The sequence below is a fragment of the Diplotaxodon limnothrissa genome, linkage group LG22 (genome assembly GCF_057381915.1).
Source record: "Diplotaxodon limnothrissa isolate DT_005_m linkage group LG22, D_limnothrissa_male_GT1.1, whole genome shotgun sequence".
NCBI classification, from domain to species: domain Eukaryota; kingdom Metazoa; phylum Chordata; class Actinopteri; order Cichliformes; family Cichlidae; genus Diplotaxodon; species Diplotaxodon limnothrissa.
The window spans coordinates 11,301,259-11,324,428 of NC_140616.1; positions in this window are offsets into that span (position 1 = coordinate 11,301,259).

Genomic DNA, 23,170 nt, shown 5'->3' on the forward strand with positions numbered 1-23,170 from the left:
CTTCTACATTGTTATAAATAATCACCTCAGGGATGTAACCAGCAGAATAATGGATTCAAAAATCGAACTGAATTGAATTAAAATGTTAAATCAGAGCTATCAACCGCTGACAGGTCTAAGAGAGCCAGCTCTTAGTCACTAGAGTTCTTTTGAAATGACTGTATATTTATCATTTGTAGCTCTGTTCCTTTTCAATTTGATAAATTATATTTTGTCATTTTTTCATAAAACCTGAGAAAGACAGAAATGTGATAGTTCCACAGACTGTATATAAATGATGTAAATGGGCTCCTTAAACAACCATTGGTTTGTGAGCACTAGGGTTGAAACTTTGACTAATGCTAGCTAGCACAGTTAGCAAGTCCAAAGACTTGCATCTATAGGCTGCTTGTAAAGACACAGATATTGGCTAGTAAGTGCCAAAGAACATAGAATACTATAACTTTACTGAGTAAAAGTGGAGCATTGTTTTGTTTGGGCTCTTTAACTGTACACCAAGCTAATTATTTTCAAAGGATATTATGTTAGGTTTGCTTAATGGCCAGCCTCAAGTGACCGTTGAAGGAACTTCAGTGTTAGGCACTGTGCTGGCTTTATTTTACAACTCTCCGGGTTGCCACCTGGATAATCCCTGCCTCTGTGAATTGAACCGACTTTTCTTCTGATTTTTATCTAAGAGTACTTGAGGTACTGTTTTTCTCTTAATTTATCTAATGAAGCCTTGCAAAGAGTCACTGAATTCTTTCAAATGTCTGTTGATTGCGAAAACAGGAAAGCAGGCCTTAGTTCATTAGCAAATAAAGCTTTGGGTAAAGCTTCCCAGGGGTAATTTCACTCAAGGCACACACTGCATTTCAGTAACATGAACATATTCATACACACATGTTGAATCAAGTAAAGAAGCAGGGAAATGCATATAGTACATATGCATGTTTATGTCCATGCACTTAAATATGCACAAAATGTGGATGAATTCACAGTCTTTGAGAGGATTCCCAAACACATGCGCAAACAGCCAAACACACAGAGGTGTGATCTTCCGGGCAAGGCTGCGAAATGCTGCTATGTGAGAAAACACCTCGCAATGCAAACAGAACTTCACAAGGCAAGCGCTTGTTCCAAGGCTAGAATCCAGGGCAGCGCTCCTAACGTGTCCTTGAGAAGAGGAAAGAAGGCGAGGGAGTAAAAGAGAGCGAGCGGTGAGATGAGACCAGACCGGACGTGATGAGAGGAATCGAAAACTAGATGAGAGCAAGAATCAAGCTCGAGCAAGAAGAAAGGAAAATATTAGAAGAGTACTGCAGGGATGATTGAAGATAAGAGTTTTTAGAGAGGTTGTATAGAGGGTGGGAGAAAAGATGAAGCTGAAAAACTAAAAGACAGCTTGAGATTGAAAATGGTGAGCAGCAGGGAAATGTAAGGCACAAGAAAAACTAAGATTTCTTCCCTTTGTACTCTTTGTAATCTTATTTCAACTGTTCAAAGATAAAAATAAACCAAAGAGCTCACACCTCACAGTAGTAACGCAGCATTACTTCCAAAGCAAAGCGTTAACATTTGAGTACCAAACTATATTTACCTGTAGAGTGTTGGCACAGGTTCGAGTTTACATAAACCACATCCATTGTGTAGTACCTCCGTATCCTGTGCACAGTGTGTAGTTTCCAGCCTTTAAGACTACTGGGTCTGTAGGACTAAAAGCTCAAAAAAAGCGCCCTCTGCGTGCATCAGTAAGAGTAAGGTCGATGACCTCATGGCAACCTACAGTTGCTAGGGGGAAATGTGTATTCCCAAACTGGTTGGTGAGTGAGTTGCTGGCTGTTGCCTGGTGAAATCGGTTGCAAAGAGGGTGCTACACCAAAAACCTCCTTGTGCTTTATTTGGTTGCTATCTGTTCGCTGTCGTCAAACAGGGAAAAGACGCCGACTGTCCAAGCAGTAGTGGAACACAAACTAGAAATGCAGGCTGTTTGCCTTCAAAGTAAAAGTTGCAACTTTTACTCTGAATGCAAATATTCTTCATTTCCAGCTTATGTTCTGCTTGTAGCCACTTTTTTATGTTCTATTACTGCTTGGCATGTGGTTTGCAGACAAGTTAGCATTGAAACTAGCTGACCGTGGCAACCTGGTAGTAACCAAAGCAATCACCTAAAGAGCTCCCGCCATCCTCCATCCATCCAGCCTGTGTGGAAGCTGGAGTACCCAAAGAGAACATGTGGAGAACAGGCAAGGTCCACCATAAACCTTTTTGCAAGCAAACTCGCGATAGCGTGTCCAGCAATCCTCCAGTAACCACTTGCCAGTCCGCTTGCAATATTCACATTCAACTAGCAACTGGCGTTTACAAGGTCACCATTTACCATCCTCTACTGCTTTAGTAGCTGATTTCAAAGCAGTCTCATCAGCATCTCTTTTGTTTTGTTTCATACAAGAGACTGAATAGTGCCGGAAATCTTGCTACACTTTCAGCAAAAATAATATTCAGTTACATTGTCTGGAGTCCAACATCTATCAGAATGTTTTCACTTCCTCTTTTCTCTCACATGAACTTCCTTTTCCCCCTCAAGCTTAAAAAGACTGTCTGGAGAAATGTGAGCTAGTTATGCTTTATGATCTGCAGTCTGCTATCTTATTGACATTTTGCCTGCCCTTCAACAAAAAAATTCCTTCAATAATATAACTCAATGTCGCGTGCAGCCTCAAACACAAAAGGCTGGTTGAAGCTGGACATGTGTTTTCAGCTGGTTCTGTCTGTTTAAAAGAGGATAATCCCAGCTTACATCATTGGGAATGAATTAATGGGTAAATTTGCTAATTTGATCTGGAAAAGTCACTCAGATTAAGCCAATCTTTCGACAGCCAGCAAAATACTAAACTTTACAGTAATAACAATAATCCTCTAGTTCTGCAAGGTTGTATTTTCCTTAATTTCTTGTTTAGTCTGTTGCTAAATGCCTTTACCCCACAAACTAGTATAATTATCCCAGACAGTTTTTCCAGTCTGGAAACCTTTATTCTGATTGGACAATGAGTGACCCAGCTACCTGTGTTGTGTTCTATTCTATGCCCATATACATTTTGGAGTTCTGTGCTGCACCCAGTTTGCAGCACTGGTTATTTCATCTATCAGTTCTGGAGGCCAGTGGTACAATATAAACAGCATTTATTAAAAATAAATCTAGAAAGTCTACCTCTGTGTTACCATGCAGTCAGATGCTTGCATCACTAGCAACCAGAAGTAGCAAACAAATTGCTCAAAGAGCGCTTATTGTGATGACGCACATTAAATAGACAGGGTTGTTTCATTTTGACAGGCATCCAGTTTTCGGAGCTTCCTGTGTTCTCTATCTGTATCCTCTATTTCAAAGCATCTGTTAACTATCAGCAAAACACCACTTCAAAAGCAACTGTCTAAAACAAACCTTTAGGTAAAGTGGGATGAATAAATAGTAATCAAAGACCAAAACAGAAAAAAAAAACATAAATACTGACCATCTACACAGTGTTTGGAAAATGTGACTTCTTCCTAGTAAAAAGAACTCTCTTAAACACAAGGAAGTTATTCCTCTTGTTAACAAAAGCCATGTTTGTTATGTGTCCTAAAACACGAAACAGAAGAATACCAAGAAATTGGGTTTGAAGGAGTGTATGAGTGTGCCAATTGTTTTCAGTCAGTGTGCTTTTTTCTCAGAGTATCAGTGGGTGTACTACAGAGCCAGTTCTGAAGCCGCCACATTGTCTCTGAACTCTGCCTTTGCCTTTAAATAACAATGTACACGTATTTATTGGTTAAGTATAATACATCTTAAAGTACTCAGCTTTTGTCTATTTTTCAGATTTAAACCATGCCTGTTTTGAGACATTGTCCTAAGTATTAGTGTGTGTGTGTGTGTGTGTGTGTGTGTGTGTATGTGTATGTGCAATGCCCAGGTGTATGAGGTGCCGTAAGGGACATTATTACTGAAACGCTCTCACACACACACAACTGAAACGCTCTCACACACACTACTGAAATTTTAGCTCTCACACACACCACTGAAACGCTCTCACACACACTACTGAAACGCTCTCACACACACCACTGAAACGCTCTCACACACACACAACTGAAACGCTCTCACACACACTACTGAAATTTTAGCTCTCACACACACTACTGAAACGCTCTCACACACACTACTGAAATTTTAGCTCTCACACACACCACTGAAACGCTCTCACACACACTACTGAAACGCTCTCACACACACACTACTGAAATTTTAGCTCTCACACACACCACTGAAACGCTCTCACACACACTACTGAAACGCTCTCACACACACACAACTGAAACGCTCTCACACACACTACTGAAACGCTCTCACACACACTACTGAAATTTTAGCTCTCACACACACAACTGAAACGCTCTCACACACACTACTGAAATTTTAGCTCTCACACACACAACTGAAACGCTCTCACACACACTACTGAAACGCTCTCACACACACAACTGAAATTTTAGCTCTCACACACACAACTGAAACGCTCTCACACACACAACTGAAACCAGAGGCATTTCTGCTGAACAGGAAGTTGTTTCCTGACAAGGAAACTGATGGAAAAAGTGGTATATTTCAAAACACTACAAGGATTTCTACTCAGCAACCTGCTAGTACAGCAGTCCCCAACCTTTTTTGCGCCACGTAAACAATATAAAAAATAAAAAAAACGATAAATACCATGAAAACCATAAATAGAAATGTGTTCGAATTTTTGTGGAGGAATAAAACCCATTACATAGAAAGATCTCAGCTTGTGAAGGGATACAATAAAGGTGGTATCAAAACTCCAGAATTGGAATTTATGGTTGGCACCCTTAGAATTAAATGGTTAAAATCTTGTCTGTCACAGCCAGACTCTACTTAGCTCCACATCCCATGATTCTTGTTTAATAAAATAGTATACAGGATTAGACTTTATTTTGAAATGTGATTTTGCGGCAAATAAAATCCCCATAAAGATATCAAACTTTCCAAAACAGACGTTGCATTTTTGGGAAAATGAGATTTTCAACTTCTCCCCATAATTCAACCTTATGGAATAATAGGGTAATAACACTTAATCAAAAATCAATTTTCAAGAGTGACTGGTTTGAACAAAAATATTATATTCATAACAGATTTGTTGGATGATAACGGTGTCATTCTAAGTTACACAGACTTTTCAGAAAAATATTGTCTAAACTGTTCTCAAAGAGAATATAACAAATTTTGTGAACTGGTCCCACTGCCTCTGCTTCATTTGATTAAAATTTTTATGATATACCATAATTTCTCATCAGTGGTCCCAAATTTATTGCTAGGGCAATGTCAGCTGTTTGATAAAAATGCAATAAGAAATTTGTTAGTAGTTTCTTCAAAGACAAAATATTTCATAGTTACAACAGAATGGTTACATGGCATGGTTCTAATTTAGTTATTTCATATACACTGGATAAAGCATACTAAAAATTTATGAAATAGCCTATTCTACCTAAAGTTAAAGAAACACACTTTAAACAAAACTAATACTGTGGCAGAATTTCTAAAAAAAGAGATTTGGCTTTGAGGTGGATCAGTGTTCTTTTTGTACTGATGAAAATGAAACCCTAGAACATCTTTTTTTTCCCCTATGCCCTATCACACAATGTATTTGGTGCAACTTAAAAAATTGGATTTCCCTAAATATTAATGATGTGCCACTGTTTGAATTACATCATAATTTTTTTTATATGGATCATCTAGCATTGGATGTCTCAGACATTATTAACATCATCATACTTGTTGAGTATTGCAGCATCGACAGCGATCAACTCGAAGGAAAATGACGACGGAGGCAAAAATGTCCTTAATATTTTTGGGAACTTTATTCCTCATCAACATGCGGCAAAACTTTTCTCATGGGTGCCATTTTCGTTGTGGTATACTTTTTTTTTTTCTTAGGGGCGTGATGACGCAGCATCCGTGCTCTTACAATGAAACAGTGCCTCCTTGTGGTAGCAACTAAAATACTGTCTCTGTTAAACCACAGTAACCATAATGCAGTTAAACACTGTACAACATGAGTACACACAATGAATATCTTAACAATACTTTTGAGTAAATATCATATCCATTGTGCTAAATGGAGGAACGCTAAGCCTTCTCTCCCTGGTTTTATTGATGATTTTAAGATATTTTTCTTTGCTAAAAAAAGACAAAAAGCACATATGCCAAAAAAATAACCAGGATAATGCACGTCTCCCGCTATTCTAAATTTTGACTTATGCTGAGGCTAATATATTGTTAAGTAATGCAGCTGTCTCACTAAGGTCCAGAATCGATTTGTTCCACGATTCGATTCAATTCAATTCGATTTGATTATGGGGAATTTTGACAGTCAGAAATATTATAATTCAGATCAGTACATTTACATATTTTTGTATTTAAAAAAAGGAAGCTGACACACGCAAGACTTTATCAAAGGTGTGAGCATCACAGCAGATGCCTTTGTGTCAAAGTAGCTGAAGATAAAACACAAAACATGAAGGTGGTTTTCCTGGCCTGGGATTTTATAAAAAATATTCTGCAGTACATCAAAAACGAAAGAAAACCATTAACATATGAACGTTACCTCTGACGTTACAGCGGTTTTATTAGAGACACGGCTAACGTTTTGCATTTTGCATAATTTTAAAAAGTTTTTAAATTTATTCAGTATTGAACGGCAGAAATTAGGTTTTCTTTTCGGAAGTATGTAAAATGAAAAAAAAAAAAAAAAACAGCGGCCGACTGCGCTGTAAACCAGAGGAGGAGCCAGACATTTGAAACACCCGGGGCTTAGCCCTAAAGGGTAGTATGCATGTGGGATTTTTTTTTTTTTTTTGAGGGGGGGGGGGGGGGGGGTGTAGAAATGACTGAAAGATTAATAGGCTCTGTTTTGAGTTTTGTTCAAAAAAGAATGACTTCATATAGGGAAATATATATATCACACATGCAGGACACCTTAAACTAGTTTTTTAATTGAGCAGCAAGACAGAACGAAGTCGGGGCTGTATCAAGACACAGGGACTAAACCCCAATTCAACCAGACCCAGAACTGATCCAGAATTAAAACAGGACTACAACAGTTCAAAAGCAGGATTACTGAGGACTTAACCAAGACATAACCACAATCAGAACTAGATGATAGTAGCACTAAAAATCATCATAGACCTGCACTACACTTATTTATTTAATTCTACCAAAGTACAATATTTAGATTGAGAAAAGTTTATATAATTATTTAGCCTTGTTGTGCAAACAAGCCTGCAGAACTTAATAAATATAGAATTTGAAAAATAGCAAACCTAAAAAGAAACACTAGGTACGAGATACATGAGTACCTATGATACAGTGATACTTTTAGTAAGCAACCATTTGACTAACATGTGTGTCTCACCTGCTCTTGTTCATCTCTGTTCTGTCCTCATTCTCCATCTCAATCTCTGCTCCTCTCTCTCCCTCTTTGTGCTGACAATCATCAAATATACAGTTGAAACCAGATATTTACAAACTCTTCAGATCAAAACACAAACACTTTTTTAATTGTAACATCAAATCAGACTAAATGTTTATTTCTTTAGATTGATAAATATAAAAACATATTTGTTAACTTTAAGAGTAAAGAGAGAAACTGTCTGTGTTTTTTAATTGCAAATGGCACCAAATTGTATTCAAACTGAGCCACACTTATGGAGCTCCACGATTCTTTTCCTGGTGTTTTGGTTGATATCGCTTGGTTTTCCCATGTCAAAGAAACAGGCTCTGTGTTTTGCCTTATATGCATCCACAGGTGTGCCACCACTTTACTCACATGGACTCTACTAACCTATCAGAAGCTTCTTCAGCTCAGAATGGAATCGTCTGGAGTTTTCTTATTAATTAACAATAAACTTAGTGTACATGTACTCCTAAATTTAATGAAAGTGATAAAAAATAGACAGCTCTGTCTCTCTTTATTCTGACATTTAACTAATTCAAAATATATTTCAATATTTATCTAAAACAAAAGTTTACTCTAAATTGATGTTGTACAGTAAAAATGTTTTATGTTTTCTCCCTAAAGTGTATGTAAATATCTGGTTACAAATGTGAATATCCTGCTGTGTACTGAAATCCCTCTTGTTTTGCATAGAAATATACTGAACAACATACAAAGCATAATATATAAAATAACATTTACCTGAGTTTTTTCTTTGAAAGAACCCTCGAATGTCCATTCTTATATTTCAGTACATAACTGAAACCGAATTAGTCGGGGAGGGTAAGAACTGAAAATATGAAATAAACACATGTAAGCTAAGACTCTCTAAAAAATAGCATTTGTTCGGCTTTTCATTTCGCCATTTGTTGATTCACTTGAAGAGCAAGTAAAATAATATTGGTCAAGTGATCAGTTTCATATCAATCTTTCGTGATGCACCGTCATATTTACATTATTTGTACGGTACGAATGATTTGCTTTGGTACCTGCTCAAACTTAAGCTCTCCTTAGTATGGCTGGCTCCGTCTCTCCAACAGCGCACTCACGGGCAGCAGCTCCCCCCGCCCCCTCGCTCAGTCGCTTAGTGCCTGAGCTTGGATCATACCAATATCAGGGGGGGATTCACGCACAGTCGTAAATTCCCACAGTGTGCACTATGTGCTTCGAATATTGTGTGTACTTTTTGTTTTATACAGTTGTCAGCCAGGCATCTAACTATGAAAAAATTACACTCCAAAATACCCCAGGCTTCTGACAAAACAACCCGGGCTTAAGCCCCGTAAGCCACCCCCACGCTCCGCCCCTGCTGTAAACAACAGTAGACTTGTGCATAACAAGCAAGCGAATAATACAGAAAACAGATTTTTAGACGGGAAACTGTTCTTGAAGTACAGAGAGAGAGAAAGAGAGAGAGAGGGCTGTGCATGACGTGCGATTTTATCGTGGTGGAAGCAAAACAGTTAGGGAATTCATGACGATGTTTATGTGAAGCGCAGTTTGGATCTTCTTTTGCTGCTGGTTCAGTCAATATTGTTTGGAGAGAGATCAAACTAACAGCTTTAGAATCGGCGCAAAAACGGGGTGAAAACAAAGCGCGGACCTGCCGACAGATCAGAGTCAGCGAGCTGTCGGCTTTCAGCCCCGACCGTGTCCGTGCTGTCGGGTGAGAAAGGCGACATCTCACTGATTCTGATCCGCGGGTCCGCGCTGTGTGTTTACGTCTTTGTGCAGAAGCCGTACCTGCTCTCATTTACTGTCTTAGCTGTTTGGTGGTTGTTGAAATTTTGTGAGGTTTCACCAGAGATTCTGGGATTTCGGGTAAAATAAATTGATATTAAAAAATCGATTCAGGATTTTAATGAATCGATTTCACGTTATCCAAGCCAGAATCGATTTTAATCAATAAATCGATTATAAAAACCCACCCCTAACTAACAGGTTGCTGAGTAGACATCTGTGTAGTGGTTTGTTTGAAATCTAACACTTTTTCCTTCAGTTTCCTTGTCAAGAATTAACTTCCTGTTTAACTGAAATGCCTTCCTGTTCAACTGAAACGCCTTCCTGTTCGACTGAAACACCTTCCTGTTCAACTGAAATGCCTTCCTGTTCAACTGAAACGCCTTCCTGTTCAACTGAAATGCCTTGGTTTTTCAGTAGTGTGTGTGAGAGCGTTTCAGTAGTGTGTGTGAGAGCTAAAATTTCAGTAGTGTGTGTGAGAGCGTTTCAGTTGTGTGTGTGAGAGCGTTTCAGTTGTGTGTGTGAGAGCTAAAATTTCAGTTGTGTGTGTGAGAGCGTTTCAGTAGTGTGTGAGAGAGCTAAAATTTCAGTAGTGTGTGTGAGAGCGTTTCAGTAGTGTGTGTGAGAGCGTTTCAGTTGTGTGTGTGAGAGCGTTTCAGTTGTGTGTGTGTGAGAGCGTTTCAGTAGTGTGTGTGAGAGCTAAAATTTCAGTAGTGTGTGTGAGAGCGTTTCAGTAGTGTGTGTGAGAGCGTTTCAGTTGTGTGTGTGAGAGCGTTTCAGTAGTGTGTGTGAGAGCTAAAATTTCAGTAGTGTGTGAGAGCGTTTCAGTAGTGTGTGTGAGAGCGTTTCGGTAGTGTGTGTGAGAGCGTTTCGGTAGTGTGTGTGAGAGCTAAAATTTCAGTAGTGTGTGTGAGAGCGTTTCAGTAGTGTGTGTGAGAGCGTTTCAGTAGTGTGTGTGAGAGCGTTTCAGTAGTGTGTGTGAGAGCTAAAATTTCAGTAGTGTGTGTGTGAGAGCGTTTCAGTAGTGTGTGTGAGAGCGTTTCAGTTGTGTGTGTGAGAGCTAAAATTTCAGTAGTGTGTGTGAGAGCGTTTCAGTAGTGTGTGTGAAAGCTAAAATTTCAGTAGTGTGTGTGAGAGCGTTTCAGTAATAATGTCCCTTACGGCACCTCATACAGGTGTGCGCTTCTACTTAGCATTCACACATGCAGGGTGGTTACAATCTGGAAGTGGGAGCTGACTCTTCAGCGTCTGCAAGACACCCCCTTTCATTGACATCCAGTAGGACAGATTATCTCTGGCATTCCACATGTGGAAGCAGTTGAAGCCAGAGGAGCTGCTTCTGAGAAATGTACAGTAAAAATATGTAGGACAAAGTGCACACAAATGGAGGGGATACGGCTCCTTTGGCCACTGTATATTAGCTGCATCATTATGGGCTTCAGGATTTGGACAATAATATTCTCTTGTTTTAGAAAATATCTCCAAATATAAATGTAGAATATTTAGAACTGTAGTTTAATAAAATAAACACTAGATTACCTAAACTCTTTATTTACTCGCCTTAGTAAGTCATCAGAACTGATGTTTACAGCTATGGTCTGCAAGTTTACATATGCTTTGGGTTTTAAAATATTTCTTTACATTTTTTTTCCAGGATGAAAAAAAAAGAACTGGGTCTGCACAAATGAGATTTTCTCTGATCCACTGAGTCAAAATGATACATTTGCACTGTAACCATTAAGTTAAGACATGGCTGATAATAAAATGATATTGTTGTTGGCACTAGGCAGAAAATGTTAACCATCTTGACCACCATTAATCGTGTTAATTTGTGTCTAAAAAGTAAATAAAAGTCCCAGACTGAAGCAATGTTAGACTTCTTAATTTGCCATTTCTCACTGCGGTATTCAAATGATAGTGAGGATCAAGCATTTTGCTAATTATCACATCAAGTTTGAAATGCTTGTATAGGGACAATCACATTCAGTTATATGTAAAGAATATAGGTTCTACTTCTTTTTAAATAAAAATCATGAGAGGGAGGGCATCACCATTATTCTCTTCCTCTTCCCCCTCCCGCCCCCCCCCCCCTCTTTCTTAAATAGATAACTATCATATCTGATATCATATCTCACAGTACAATAATATTGAATGGGTTGCATTGTTGTATTTTGTCATGTTTCTCAGGTCTTTGTCTGAATTTCTACGAACATTATTGCTAAGGATTGTCTTATTGCATTGGAGTCACACTGGGTTAAATATGTACACTTGGGTTTTAAGGGGTATTTATTATTTTCTTCTTTTTTTTGGGTTGTATGGAAGCCCCAAACGCAATTTCATTGTTCTTGACAATGACAATAAATAAATAAATACTAAAATACTAAATCACCTCTGTCACACCAAACTTCTCACAAGAAAGTGAAAAAATTGTTTTAACAAAAGTCTACAATTGTAGCATCTTATGTTGTGGCGCATTAACCTATGCAAAGGAGGTTGTGTGCTTAGTAGCATTTGCATGCATGCATGTCCTGCTGTCTGTAAACCTAATATCTTGACATTTTGAATAAATTCTCATATCATTTTGTAGGGGTGCATAGTGGGATCATGTTAACAATCCATATAAACTTGGTTTACATCCATTAAGGACTTCAAGGCCAACTTAATGATTTACTTAAACTATATTTCAAGGATATCAACAGGACCTGGAAAAACTAGTCCATGCATTCATTTTTAGTAGGCTTGATTATTGTAACAGCATCTTTACAGGTCTAGCTAAAAAAATCAGTCAGACAACTACAGCTCATTCAGAACTCTGCTGCTCGAGTCCTCACTAAGACCAAAGAAGTGGACCACATCGGTCCAGCTCTGAGGTCTTTACACTGGCTGCCTGTCCGTCAGAGGATAGACTTTAAAGTTCTGATGCTGGTCTATAAAGCTCTGAATGGTTTAGGACCAAAATACATCAGTGACCTCCTGACCCAGTATGAACCTTCCAGATCCCTCAGGCCATCTGGATCCGTTTTTTTATTAGTTCCCAGAGTCAGAACCAGACAGCTGCAGTCAGCTTTTATGCTCCTTATATCTGGAACAAACTCCCAGAAAGCCTCAGATCAGCTGAAAAATTCAGTTTATTTAAATCCAGGTTGAAGACTCACCTGTTCTCAGCTGCATTGTGCTTTATTCAAATGCAAATCCGCACTGTTTTACTTTTAAGCTTAAATTTCAAAACTTACATTTTAACTACTGATTTTATCTACTGTTCCTTTCTTTTTTTTTCATTTTAAATGCTTTTTAAATGCTTTTTATTTGCGTTTATTTTTTAATGTCTCTGTAAAGCTTGTTGTTGAATTGTGCTATATAAATAAAAAATAAATAAATAAACTTGCCTTGCCTTGCCATATGATTATTACAAGTGTGGTGTGTAATGTCAATTTTACTAAAAAGTGAAATTACTTCTGCAACTAATTATACTCAAAATGATACCAAGTATATCAAAATGGGTTTAAACAGGGCAAATAACAAAAGCATGCATTTTGCACTTTTCTAACTGCACTAGAAACTACTTAAAAAATTAAATATATATACAAAATAATAAAATTAATTGCCCACACAGTGAACTGGCTCAGTGGAGTTTTGCTTCTTGTAGACTATGTGACCTTGAAGGACTCTTGGTAACTAGGCCACAGGACTGGTTTATTGGTTTAAAAAGGAAAATGAATGAAACAACACAGTCTGTACTTAAAAAGTAAGAGGAAAACCTTCTACGATCGTCTCAGTTTCACTACTGTCCGACCTGTTTCATGAATGCAATTATCAACTTTACAAAGCCTTGTGAGCTTTTGTGATCATTCACTCTGAGTTCGCTTGTTCATCAGTCTTGGGAGAAACCATTCCTCTGAGACAAAGTCTATTTAGGGACAAGAAAGAAAATTGCAGTTTTTTATAAAAACAGTCAGAGTGTGAAGTCAAGCGAAGAGACAAAATGTTCTGACAGGAAACTCTGCGGTTATTACACATAATGGACCAGCATATTCACAAAGACACACCTGCGTGAATGCACACACACACACACGCTAACACACCATCATGATGTTAATATTCTAACATCTGTGGATTCATTAACGCCCTCCCTTACATGTAAATTTTTAATCCATGTTCGTCTGCTCTCTGGAGTGTGAGGTATGGCTGAAATCCTTTTTTTTAAATGTGAGATGATTCATATGAGCACACAGCATCGTAATCACCAGCTAGTTGCTGTGCATCAATCAATTAAGAGAAGCTGTCAAAGCCCCCTAATGGTTTTAATGTGCTGCTTCTTTCACTCACCCACTGAATCGCCTGAGTAATTGCTACATAATTACCCAGAATCATCTTAGGTAGCTCTCTACCTGGTTAAGTCCATGCCTGAATATAAATGTGTAGAAAGTTAGTTTCGGGTGACTTGTTTGAAAGCAAAGCACTTCTCGTGGGAGCCATCAGAGGAATACATAATACAACTGAATTGATAAAGTGATGATTAGCAGTGCACCTGCAACAAGATGAGATGAAATCAGAGAAGAGCTTCATAAGGCACATTTGATTTGTGAGGGAGGGAAAAATGGAAACAACATTGCTGGTGGAAACACTGAGATCATTTACTTAGTAAAAGTACTGAATGTGTAAAGAAATTTCATTGCAAGTAAAATATGGTAATAATTATGATTATTGTCCTAATTAATTAATTAAATGATTGATATAAATGAAAAATAGATATATATAAAAATGTGAATAATGCCAGAACTCATCCAAATATCTTATCTACCCAACTAAAAGTATTAATCTCAAAATGAATGTGAGATTTGATCAGCTACATTACTTGTAATAAATTATTCAGCTGGCAGAACTACACTATTAAAATATTCAAATAATTTCCTGTTTTAAATTTCTGAAAGAATGTATCATGTTTTAAAAGTCTTGTAAGACTCTGGAACACTATTTAAAATTAATACTACAGATGGCAAATAGTCCCAGTGAAATGTAAATTGCAATGGTGGCAAAAGTACATTTATAAAACATACTTGAAATTTAGCCAAGAAAGTGTGCATTATGGTATTTTATTGGATTATGGTTTCATTAACCGTCGTATATTTTACTCCTGTTGCTGACAGATGTTCAGATAAATGTAACCATTAGTATCATCTATAGCCGTACATGGAACAAAAACTCCCCCCTGTAATATAGTGAAGATGATGTACAAAGAGTGCATTAAAAAGAAACACTCTGGAAGAGAATAAAAAAAGACCGTAATTGCAAATAAAAACCCAGTAGACGTAGCTTTAGCTGCTCTTCACCACTGACAGGCCTTGACAGCAAAAAGCCGTAAATGGCATTCATTCTAAATAACTACAGTTAAAAGGAATGACTGTAGCAACAGATTATATGACTCATTTAAAGCACTACAAACTATTAGCCAGGTTGCTGAAATAAGAAGAGGCTTGCTATGTAATTACTGATATTAAACACAAAAACGTGGGGGAGATGGGGGTTAAGAGAAAAAGAAACAAAGCTGGTATTTCTGACATCTTTCAGCATCTTTTAACTTATTTTAGATGAAGGCGCTGGGTGCAATCAGCTCATGAAAGCCAGGAAAGATCCAAAGTTAGCAGCAAATGAAGCACGAGATTGTGGTCAAAAATCTTCTGCTGGTGTTGTCACTTTTGCATATCAGAATTAACAATGCAAGGTATATTCCCATTTTTCCCATATTACTCCCATATTTTGAGTCCCCTCCCCGAGGCCTTCTGTTTTTAACAATGTTTCCTGGGAAACTCCCAGAATTTACAAGACCCTCAAATTTTATTTAGAGAAACGGCACTACACAAACGAGTGCATTTTCTGCTTTGTCCAAGTTATCAGATTTATGCACTAAAAACAGTTTCAGCTCATTTGTCAGAGCAGCCTCAGGCTACTCGCAGCTTGATTTAAGAGGTGTGGGCAGCTAATCATATGGTTTTCGACTGAATTAGCTGTCTTCTCAGGCATGTGACCGTTTTAGCTATCTTACTGCAAAGACACAGAAACAGCGAGACTTTAAAAACACATACTGGCATGTTATATGAGACTCTTTTGGTATTTGTAAATGGGAATTGATGACTTCAGTTTTTTGTCCTAACTGGACAAAAGATTGTAATAGGTTAAACAAAGTAAAAGTGAGGGCATATTCAGAGTCACAGAGAGAGAAAGAGCATAATGGAGACTGACTGATGTAGTAAGGAGGAGATGCAGAGGGCTGGTGTGAGAATTATGATCTGCTGTGGTGATCCCTAAGTGAAGCAGTCAAAAGAAGAAGAAGAGATCAGTAAGTCGGAACTGAAATGCTGCAAAAACACAAATGTTGCTTTAGCTGTGGCACAGGAAAAATATTTTAGTACACCGGTTTTGTGGTACGCTTCATATTTTAGCATTCCTTCTGGTAGGCTAACAGCCAAAAAAGCTAAAGGATCCTGACCAAGCATCAGTATTTTACGAGAAAATATTATTTAAGTTGATAAATCACGACGACTTTTTTGAACTGACAAACCAACAGAGGAAAATTTTCCCGGGAATGAGATCCTCTTTGAGCATCACTATAATCTTCATCTAAATAGACTTAAGCCTGTTGAAATACGTCAATGAAGCATTTTACACACACACACACACACACACACACACAGAACAAACTGATTGAAGAAACGGAGCAGCTTAGGTTGATGAAAACAATCAAAAACAGTGCCTAATTTACCGTACATCAAGAAACAACACCACATTTGGAAGTGCTCGAAATATGAATCACAGCTTTTGCAATCTAATAAAAAGGCTTTGCATGAAGCAATATAGTGACATTCAATTTAGTCCTATTTGCCTTTCAAATGAGCCTATTGATGATTTGAACGTCTCAGCGGTCGCAATCCAGCTGTGTCAGTGGGAAACGACAATGCCGTGGTTTCTACTGAGGAGTAAAACACAACAAGCAGGGCTGAATCTTTATTCCTCTCGCACAGTAAACACCTCTTCCACCTACTATACTTTCATCTTTCCTTTTCAACATGCTTTCAATAGATATGACTTGCCAGGACAATAGCGATAAACAAATATCATTGCTCATTGTCTTATTTGGAGAGTTCAACCGCCAGTGAGCCCCTGTTGGTGCTGCTGATTAATGCTGTGTAGTGTTTGGTGCTGACAGCGGTGCCCACATTCAGGGCCCCTTGGTCTCTAGGCTAATTAAAGTCATTCTTCAGTAATATTCCTAAATCAACTGTTTCCTCTTGCCTATTTAAGACCTAATTGGAAGCATGTGCACTCAACCCAATGGGTTCCTTTTAACTCTTGACACTTCAAGAATGTGTCTGATGTGGTTACTGATTTTCTTTTGCTGCTTTCTCTTTCTTTATTCTTCCCAGATGAAAAGGTGTGACGATGAAACTTTCACATACTTTCCCCCCCCTAACGTCTGAGAATCAGACTGTAGATGTGGCGATGCTTTCGGGACCTCGGTGCTATCAGCATGTGTTTAATGTCTTAGAGAGCGATAACACTGACAACAAACAACTGTCTGGCTCCACATCAGATCCCGTGCTTCTGCACTGTGGCAGGAAGAGCAAATACTTACGAACACGGGATTTATCCAAAATCTGCAGATCTGCTCCAATTCTACATCATTTCATTATCATAATCCAGCCACGTACACACTGTCCGTCAAATTTAACACTCCTTGTTTACAATGTTACCTTCCATATTACATCCATTATTATTATTAGCACTCTTTGGAAGGTTAATTTATCCAAAAATGAAATAATGGCATGCGTGTGTGCACACGTTAATTATGCCCTCACCCATGCTGGCGTTATGGCTCTAAAAAGTAAGCATTCTGGCTTTACTGGAAGAACAATGTGGGAAAATTATTCTGTTCAATTATTTCACATTTCTTGGCAGTTCAACTCACTTTGTTATTTCAATATTGTTCTTCATTTCATACAGAATGATTCCCGCCTGAATTTACAATAGAACAAAGCAGGCTGCTGCTCCAAACCCATTACCAACAGAGACAATGCGGACTTCTCTTGTAGACTCTACTCTCTTTTTTCTTCCTTCTCTTTTTAGAGTCCAGGGCATGACGAAGACATCGCCTCTCTGCCTGCTGCAGCAAACAATCTGCTGTTTATCTGCACAGACGGTTCAACTGTGAATTTGCTTTAATCATTCATGTTGCTCCATTTCAGCGAGATCTCCAGGTTGTTATGAGATTTCGTAGCCGGTCGGGTGCACACATAAAACTCCATTTGGATACGAGATCATTTCCAAAAGAAACGGCTATGATGTTTTCCACCATGTAGATTGAATGAAGTGATGAGTAATTGAGGCGCCCAAGCTTGTCATTCTCATGCAGAAAGCAAAAATACAGATGGAGGATCCATTACACTTTACTTTTCAGTCCTGAACTGCCTAGCTTAACAAACCTGCTTTCTTATGGAACGCTAGGTGTGCTACCTCTCAGCCTCGGTTTGTCAATGCCTCAAACTCATGTTTACAGCTGCTCTGTGAACAGAGAGCTATGGTACCCGTGCCAATTGTTGTTTGAAGAAAGACTGACATTATTGCTTTTGTTCACTGGAATATATTCCAAAATGTGGCTGACCCAAAATAACCCAGAGAGAGAGAGAAAACATAGACAGCAGCACAAAGCAGAATCAGCTTAATGGCTATTGCAAACGGGAGGAATTATTATAGCCATAAATGGTTGGCTAATGCTTTAAATTGTGAACCATTATTTTAAACAGGCATTAATGGTTGGAAAATGTAATAAAAGTCAAAGCATTTTTGTTGAACTTCGAGCTGTAGGTCACCAACTTCATTTTGAATATTGATACACAGTACATGGAGCTAAGGATGAGATCCTATTTGGGCCCATCTAGCCTAAATATTTGTTAAAGGATCCGGTGTTCTGACAAACCATCCTACTTTGGCAAAATGTCCTACTGTAGTAGTTTATGCACATTTCTGCTGTCACAGAGTAATTCCAGCACAAATTTAAGTAGGTATGACATTTTGGCACTTAACTTTGCCCATCAGAGTATGCTTGTAGCTAATATTCATAAAGCCAGGATGGTTTGCTATTTCATTTTACCCATTAAAGTATGCCTGTAGGTCACATTCACAAAGGTAGCATGGTTTGACACTTAATTTTACCCGTCAGAGTATGTTTTTTAGCTTTTATTAACAAAGGTAGGATGATTTGCCACTTAATTTTAGCTGCTAAAGTATGCCTGTAGGTCACATTCACAAAGGTAGCATGGTTTGGCACTTAATTTCGAGTTGTGTGCATGCGTAGAAACAAATGGTAGGATGGTTTGTCAGGTAGGATGGATTCCCAGAACACCTGGCTAAATGCTAAGACTCAAAGATCCAAATTTTCAGAGCATAGGTCTCCAAAAGTCATGACGATATACACAGATCAAAGACGTGACAAAGGCACTGCAATCTACTGCCTCAAACATGGTGAAGTCTTGCTCTGAGATAAATAAAAACATTATGTGCTTCACCAAATTGGCATCTAATTCAGGAGAAGTGCATTGAGTTATTATGTGTTAAAGTCATTTTCAGGTCCCTGAATTTCTGCCAGTGGGTATCAAGCTGAGGTCACTATTGAGACTGAAAACAGAGACGGCAAATTTCCTGTAGAGGTGCTTGCCCACAGTGGCCTCTGCTGATGGGTAAAGGTACTGCGAGCAGAGGCAGGTTGAGAGTTTTAAGTGTGAAGCAGCGCAGCCATTTATTTGAAAATGGGTTGATGATCACTAATTGGTTTAATCCTTTATTAAACTATGCGCTCATGATTACCTTAAGATAATGAATCACGCTCAGCCAACTGTTGTGGCGGAATATAATTGACATGGATGGATCCCAACTGCTTACTGGGAGAAGCTGTGGGATGCATCTGTCCTGCCTTTGCACAGCTGCTGGAGAGTGATGACAGCAGTGTTTGGCTTTTTTAATTGAAGCGGAATGCAGTGGCGTTTGCACTACTGAATCAGAAGACAGTTGTGAATGCGGCTCATCAAATTATATCTAAACTGTTGTCAAATATGGGAATCAAGCATATATTCTCACAGGATCTTATCACGGTGGAAAATATGAAATGCTAATATCTGGCATGACACAAGAAAAGCAGCAAGAGTACATCCAGATGTTCCAGCAATCTATTTAGCAGTGTGTTTGAAGCCAAACTTTATGACAACATGGAAATACTTTTATGAGAATAAATGTCAACCACAGACAGAGGGAACAAATGAAATTGCTGTTAAAAGCAAAACTCCCACGGCAACAAATGCTATTGTCTGAAAACACGGCCTACACATACAGTAAAAGATGCTTTCCCATAAAGTGCTCTGAAAGACCTCACTAAAGCTATTTTCAGCCTGTTTAGTAGTAGCCAAGCACTGATATAAATCAAGTAATTGCTAACAGAGTCCCATGATGTTATTTTAGCTTCGAGCTCAAAGAACGCAAAGATTGGCCATTAAAGAGAAATGAAATGATACGATTTAATTGGCTTTTCGCTGACCTAATGCTTTCTTAAGTCAAGAGCGTGTGGCGCTGTTTCATGTTTAAAGACGTGCATTTTACAGCAGTAATTGAGAGGCTTTTATGTCACAAAATGTTTTGAGTCCAAAGCTCGCACTGATGGATTAAGCCAGACTCTGAGCATTACAAAGAGGGGGGCATTTCACAGAGAAGACATGAAAGCATTTCTCGGATCTTCGGCGATAACTTTAATCTCGAAGCCAAATTTCCCCCAACAACCAACAGATAAATGGAGCTTATGTGTCAACGTCGCAGTTTTGGCAGATTTGATTGTATTCCAACAAAAAAGAAAACAGGCTACTTGTGTGTGAGAGCGACACTTAAATCAAAATGGCGACAAGAACCAGCTTTCACTGTGCTGTCTTTCCATCATCTTTAGCGTTTAATGTGAGTGGAAATCAAGATTTTGCTCAAGGAAAACATAATCTGGAACCAAAGAGACAAAAAGCGAGAAAAGAAACATTTATTATAGTTCAACATTTGCTTTGAATTAAATCCTGTTACTGTGAGATCTCTTTCTGCGCCTCTTTTCTTTCCCAAGTGGATTTTTTTCTCCTATATCAAGAAATTTAAACACAAGCAGAGTAAATGATAATTCCTATGAGACTGGAGGATGTTTGGGAAAAGCCAAATCCACCAGCTAACCAGAAAACCAACATCACCCTCCATCACTGCCATGCCATGACATCATCCTGCTTCCTCTGTGCTGGTGTCCCTGTGGTCTGGACTCCTAAATCTCTGGCTTAAACACTGAAATTCTCAAACGGGCTTGGCGAATTAATCCAGCGACGAGAGACAAGAAAATAATAGTGCTCAGCTTTAGTGAGGTCCTCTTGCCTTTTCTGTCTCTGTGCTATGTGTCAGCATGAATATTCCTCCTCTGAAGAGTGCTGCGATACAACCTGACATTACCAACTTGGAGTGCCCCCAAATTAGATAGAGTTAGTTTGCTTTGGCAGCACTCGCCGCTCCACAAAAACCTGGATACTGCATAAACTCCAGAAATGTCTCTAATGACAGACATATGGTACAGAAATGTACCCCTGAGCTAGAGGTAATCACTGTCATTTAATGTTACAGCAAATGAGTCGACCATTAACACCCAGACCAGTACAGGCCTACACCAGCAGTAAAAGATCAGTTTGGTTAATTTGATTATGGTGCTTAAAATTGTCTAAAATATACCTAGTTTTATTGCCGTCAACCATGACAAATAGTTAAATTAGTGCAACTCACGACATACTTCATACTTATACCTCCAACATTGGGGCTGTAATGTTTTGCACAAAAATACAGATTTTTTTTAAAACCTTTTTGTCTCTGTACACAAACACAGTGGATTTTAAAATAAACAGTCAATATGTGATTGAAGTGCAGACTTTAGGCTTTAATTCAGGGGGTTCAACAAAGAAGGACTGATTAGATTTTGCCTGAAAACATCTAAAAAGCATGCAGCTTCTCTACAGCTGAAACCAAGATTTGCTGGTACGAGAACGACTGAAGGAGAAAGTAGGAAGTAGGAAGGTACGGCTCATTATCCAAAGGATGTCAAACATGGCTGAGACAGTATGATGTTATGGGCATGTACGGCTGCCAGTGGAACCAGGTCCTTAATGTTTTTTGATGATGTGATGGCTGATATAAGCAGCAGGGTGAAATCTGCATGTGAAGCACTGATTCACAGTGCAAATGGATAATAACCCAAAGCACGCTGCAAAAACAACCCAACAGTTTCTCAAGACACAACATTAAAAAAAAGGTACTCTTCAATGGCCAAATCAGTCACCTGATCTAAACCCAACAGAGCATGCTTTTCAAAGAACGAAGAAAAGACAATGCAGAGAGGGCCACAAACAAGCAGCAACTGAAGGTGGCTGCAGTAAAGGTCTGGCAGGGCACCAGACAGCCATTAACTGCCAAGGACTTTCAGCCAAGCAAGCCTTATATTTAAAAATATGATTGTGAAATTCATTTTTAGCCTCTAAAATTTGGGGACTGTGCAAAAATGAGTGCAATTTCTAAGCATTTACTGAAATCCTTTTTTTCTTTTTAAAAAATTGATTGTTAGAGACAGGAAAGGCACAAACATGAAACTGACTTTCTACTAAGACTGATCGATTTAAATATTTGGCAGTGTAGATCATGTATTGAGTGAATGGGTGTGGGTCTAAAGGCATTGTTGCTAAAGATGTGATTTGAGATGGACTTTATTGGTAGGCTCTTTTTTATGTTTTTGACCTTTAATAGGGCTAATATTAATGGGTTAATTGAGAAAAGAGTTTCAGATTAACCAAGTATGAATACAACCATTCAGTTACAGTGCTAGTGGATCTATTACTGCTTGTCATCAATATAAACGCTGATAGTTGCAGAATAGCATTCAATTTACCAGCTACTTATCAATAAAACTAGCTACAGTATGAACTCGCTAGCTAAAAACAAGCAACAATTTAGACCAGGGGTGTCAAACATAAGGCCTCTGGGCCAGAATCGGCCTAGCGAAGATTCCAATCCAGCCCATTGGTTGGTTTTGGAAAATGTGAAAGAAAAGATACATTTGAGACATTAACTGTACTTTTACAAGTTTTACAGCTTTTCCTACTGATAAAGTCCCCCATGGCCCTTTACAATACACAAAAGTATTTATATAATTCTTAATATAATAAATATATATATATATATAATAAAATAATAGAATGATAGATTTCTTTAATTTTACACATTTTCTTTTTACAGTTTAACCCCAAAAAGTCATGCTGACACATATCTTTCATTTACCGCACATCTTTTCTTTATCATATAGAAATCCTGTGACAGACTGTTAAAATTGCTCTTGCTTGTCTTCTGCTAAGATATTTTATTGTTTAAATGTGTAATTACACTGAAAGAATTTGGAGTTTCACTGATTTGGCCCACCTAAGATGTAAAGTGGGTGTTTTATAAAGTAAAATGCATTAGCAAATATTTAGTTGTTGTTGTGCAAAACAAATAAATACCTATGCTCTTTAACTAAATTTTAAAAATATTTGATGATGTCAACCTGTAGCTGCTAATATGAATTTCTCTTTAACCCCATCCATCATCAAAGAAGCAATACAGAAGCAATCCACAGCCATCAGTTCAAACATAACATACGTGCGTTTGGAAGCAATGTGTAAGCATAGCTGTTCATTAATTTTTACATCATGTTTATAATCAAAAAAACGTTGTTTTGTTTTGTTTTTTACATCAAGTTGTAAAAAAAATTGTCATAGCTGATGTCTACAAAATATAGTGTTTAATTAATACAAGAATTACTTTGT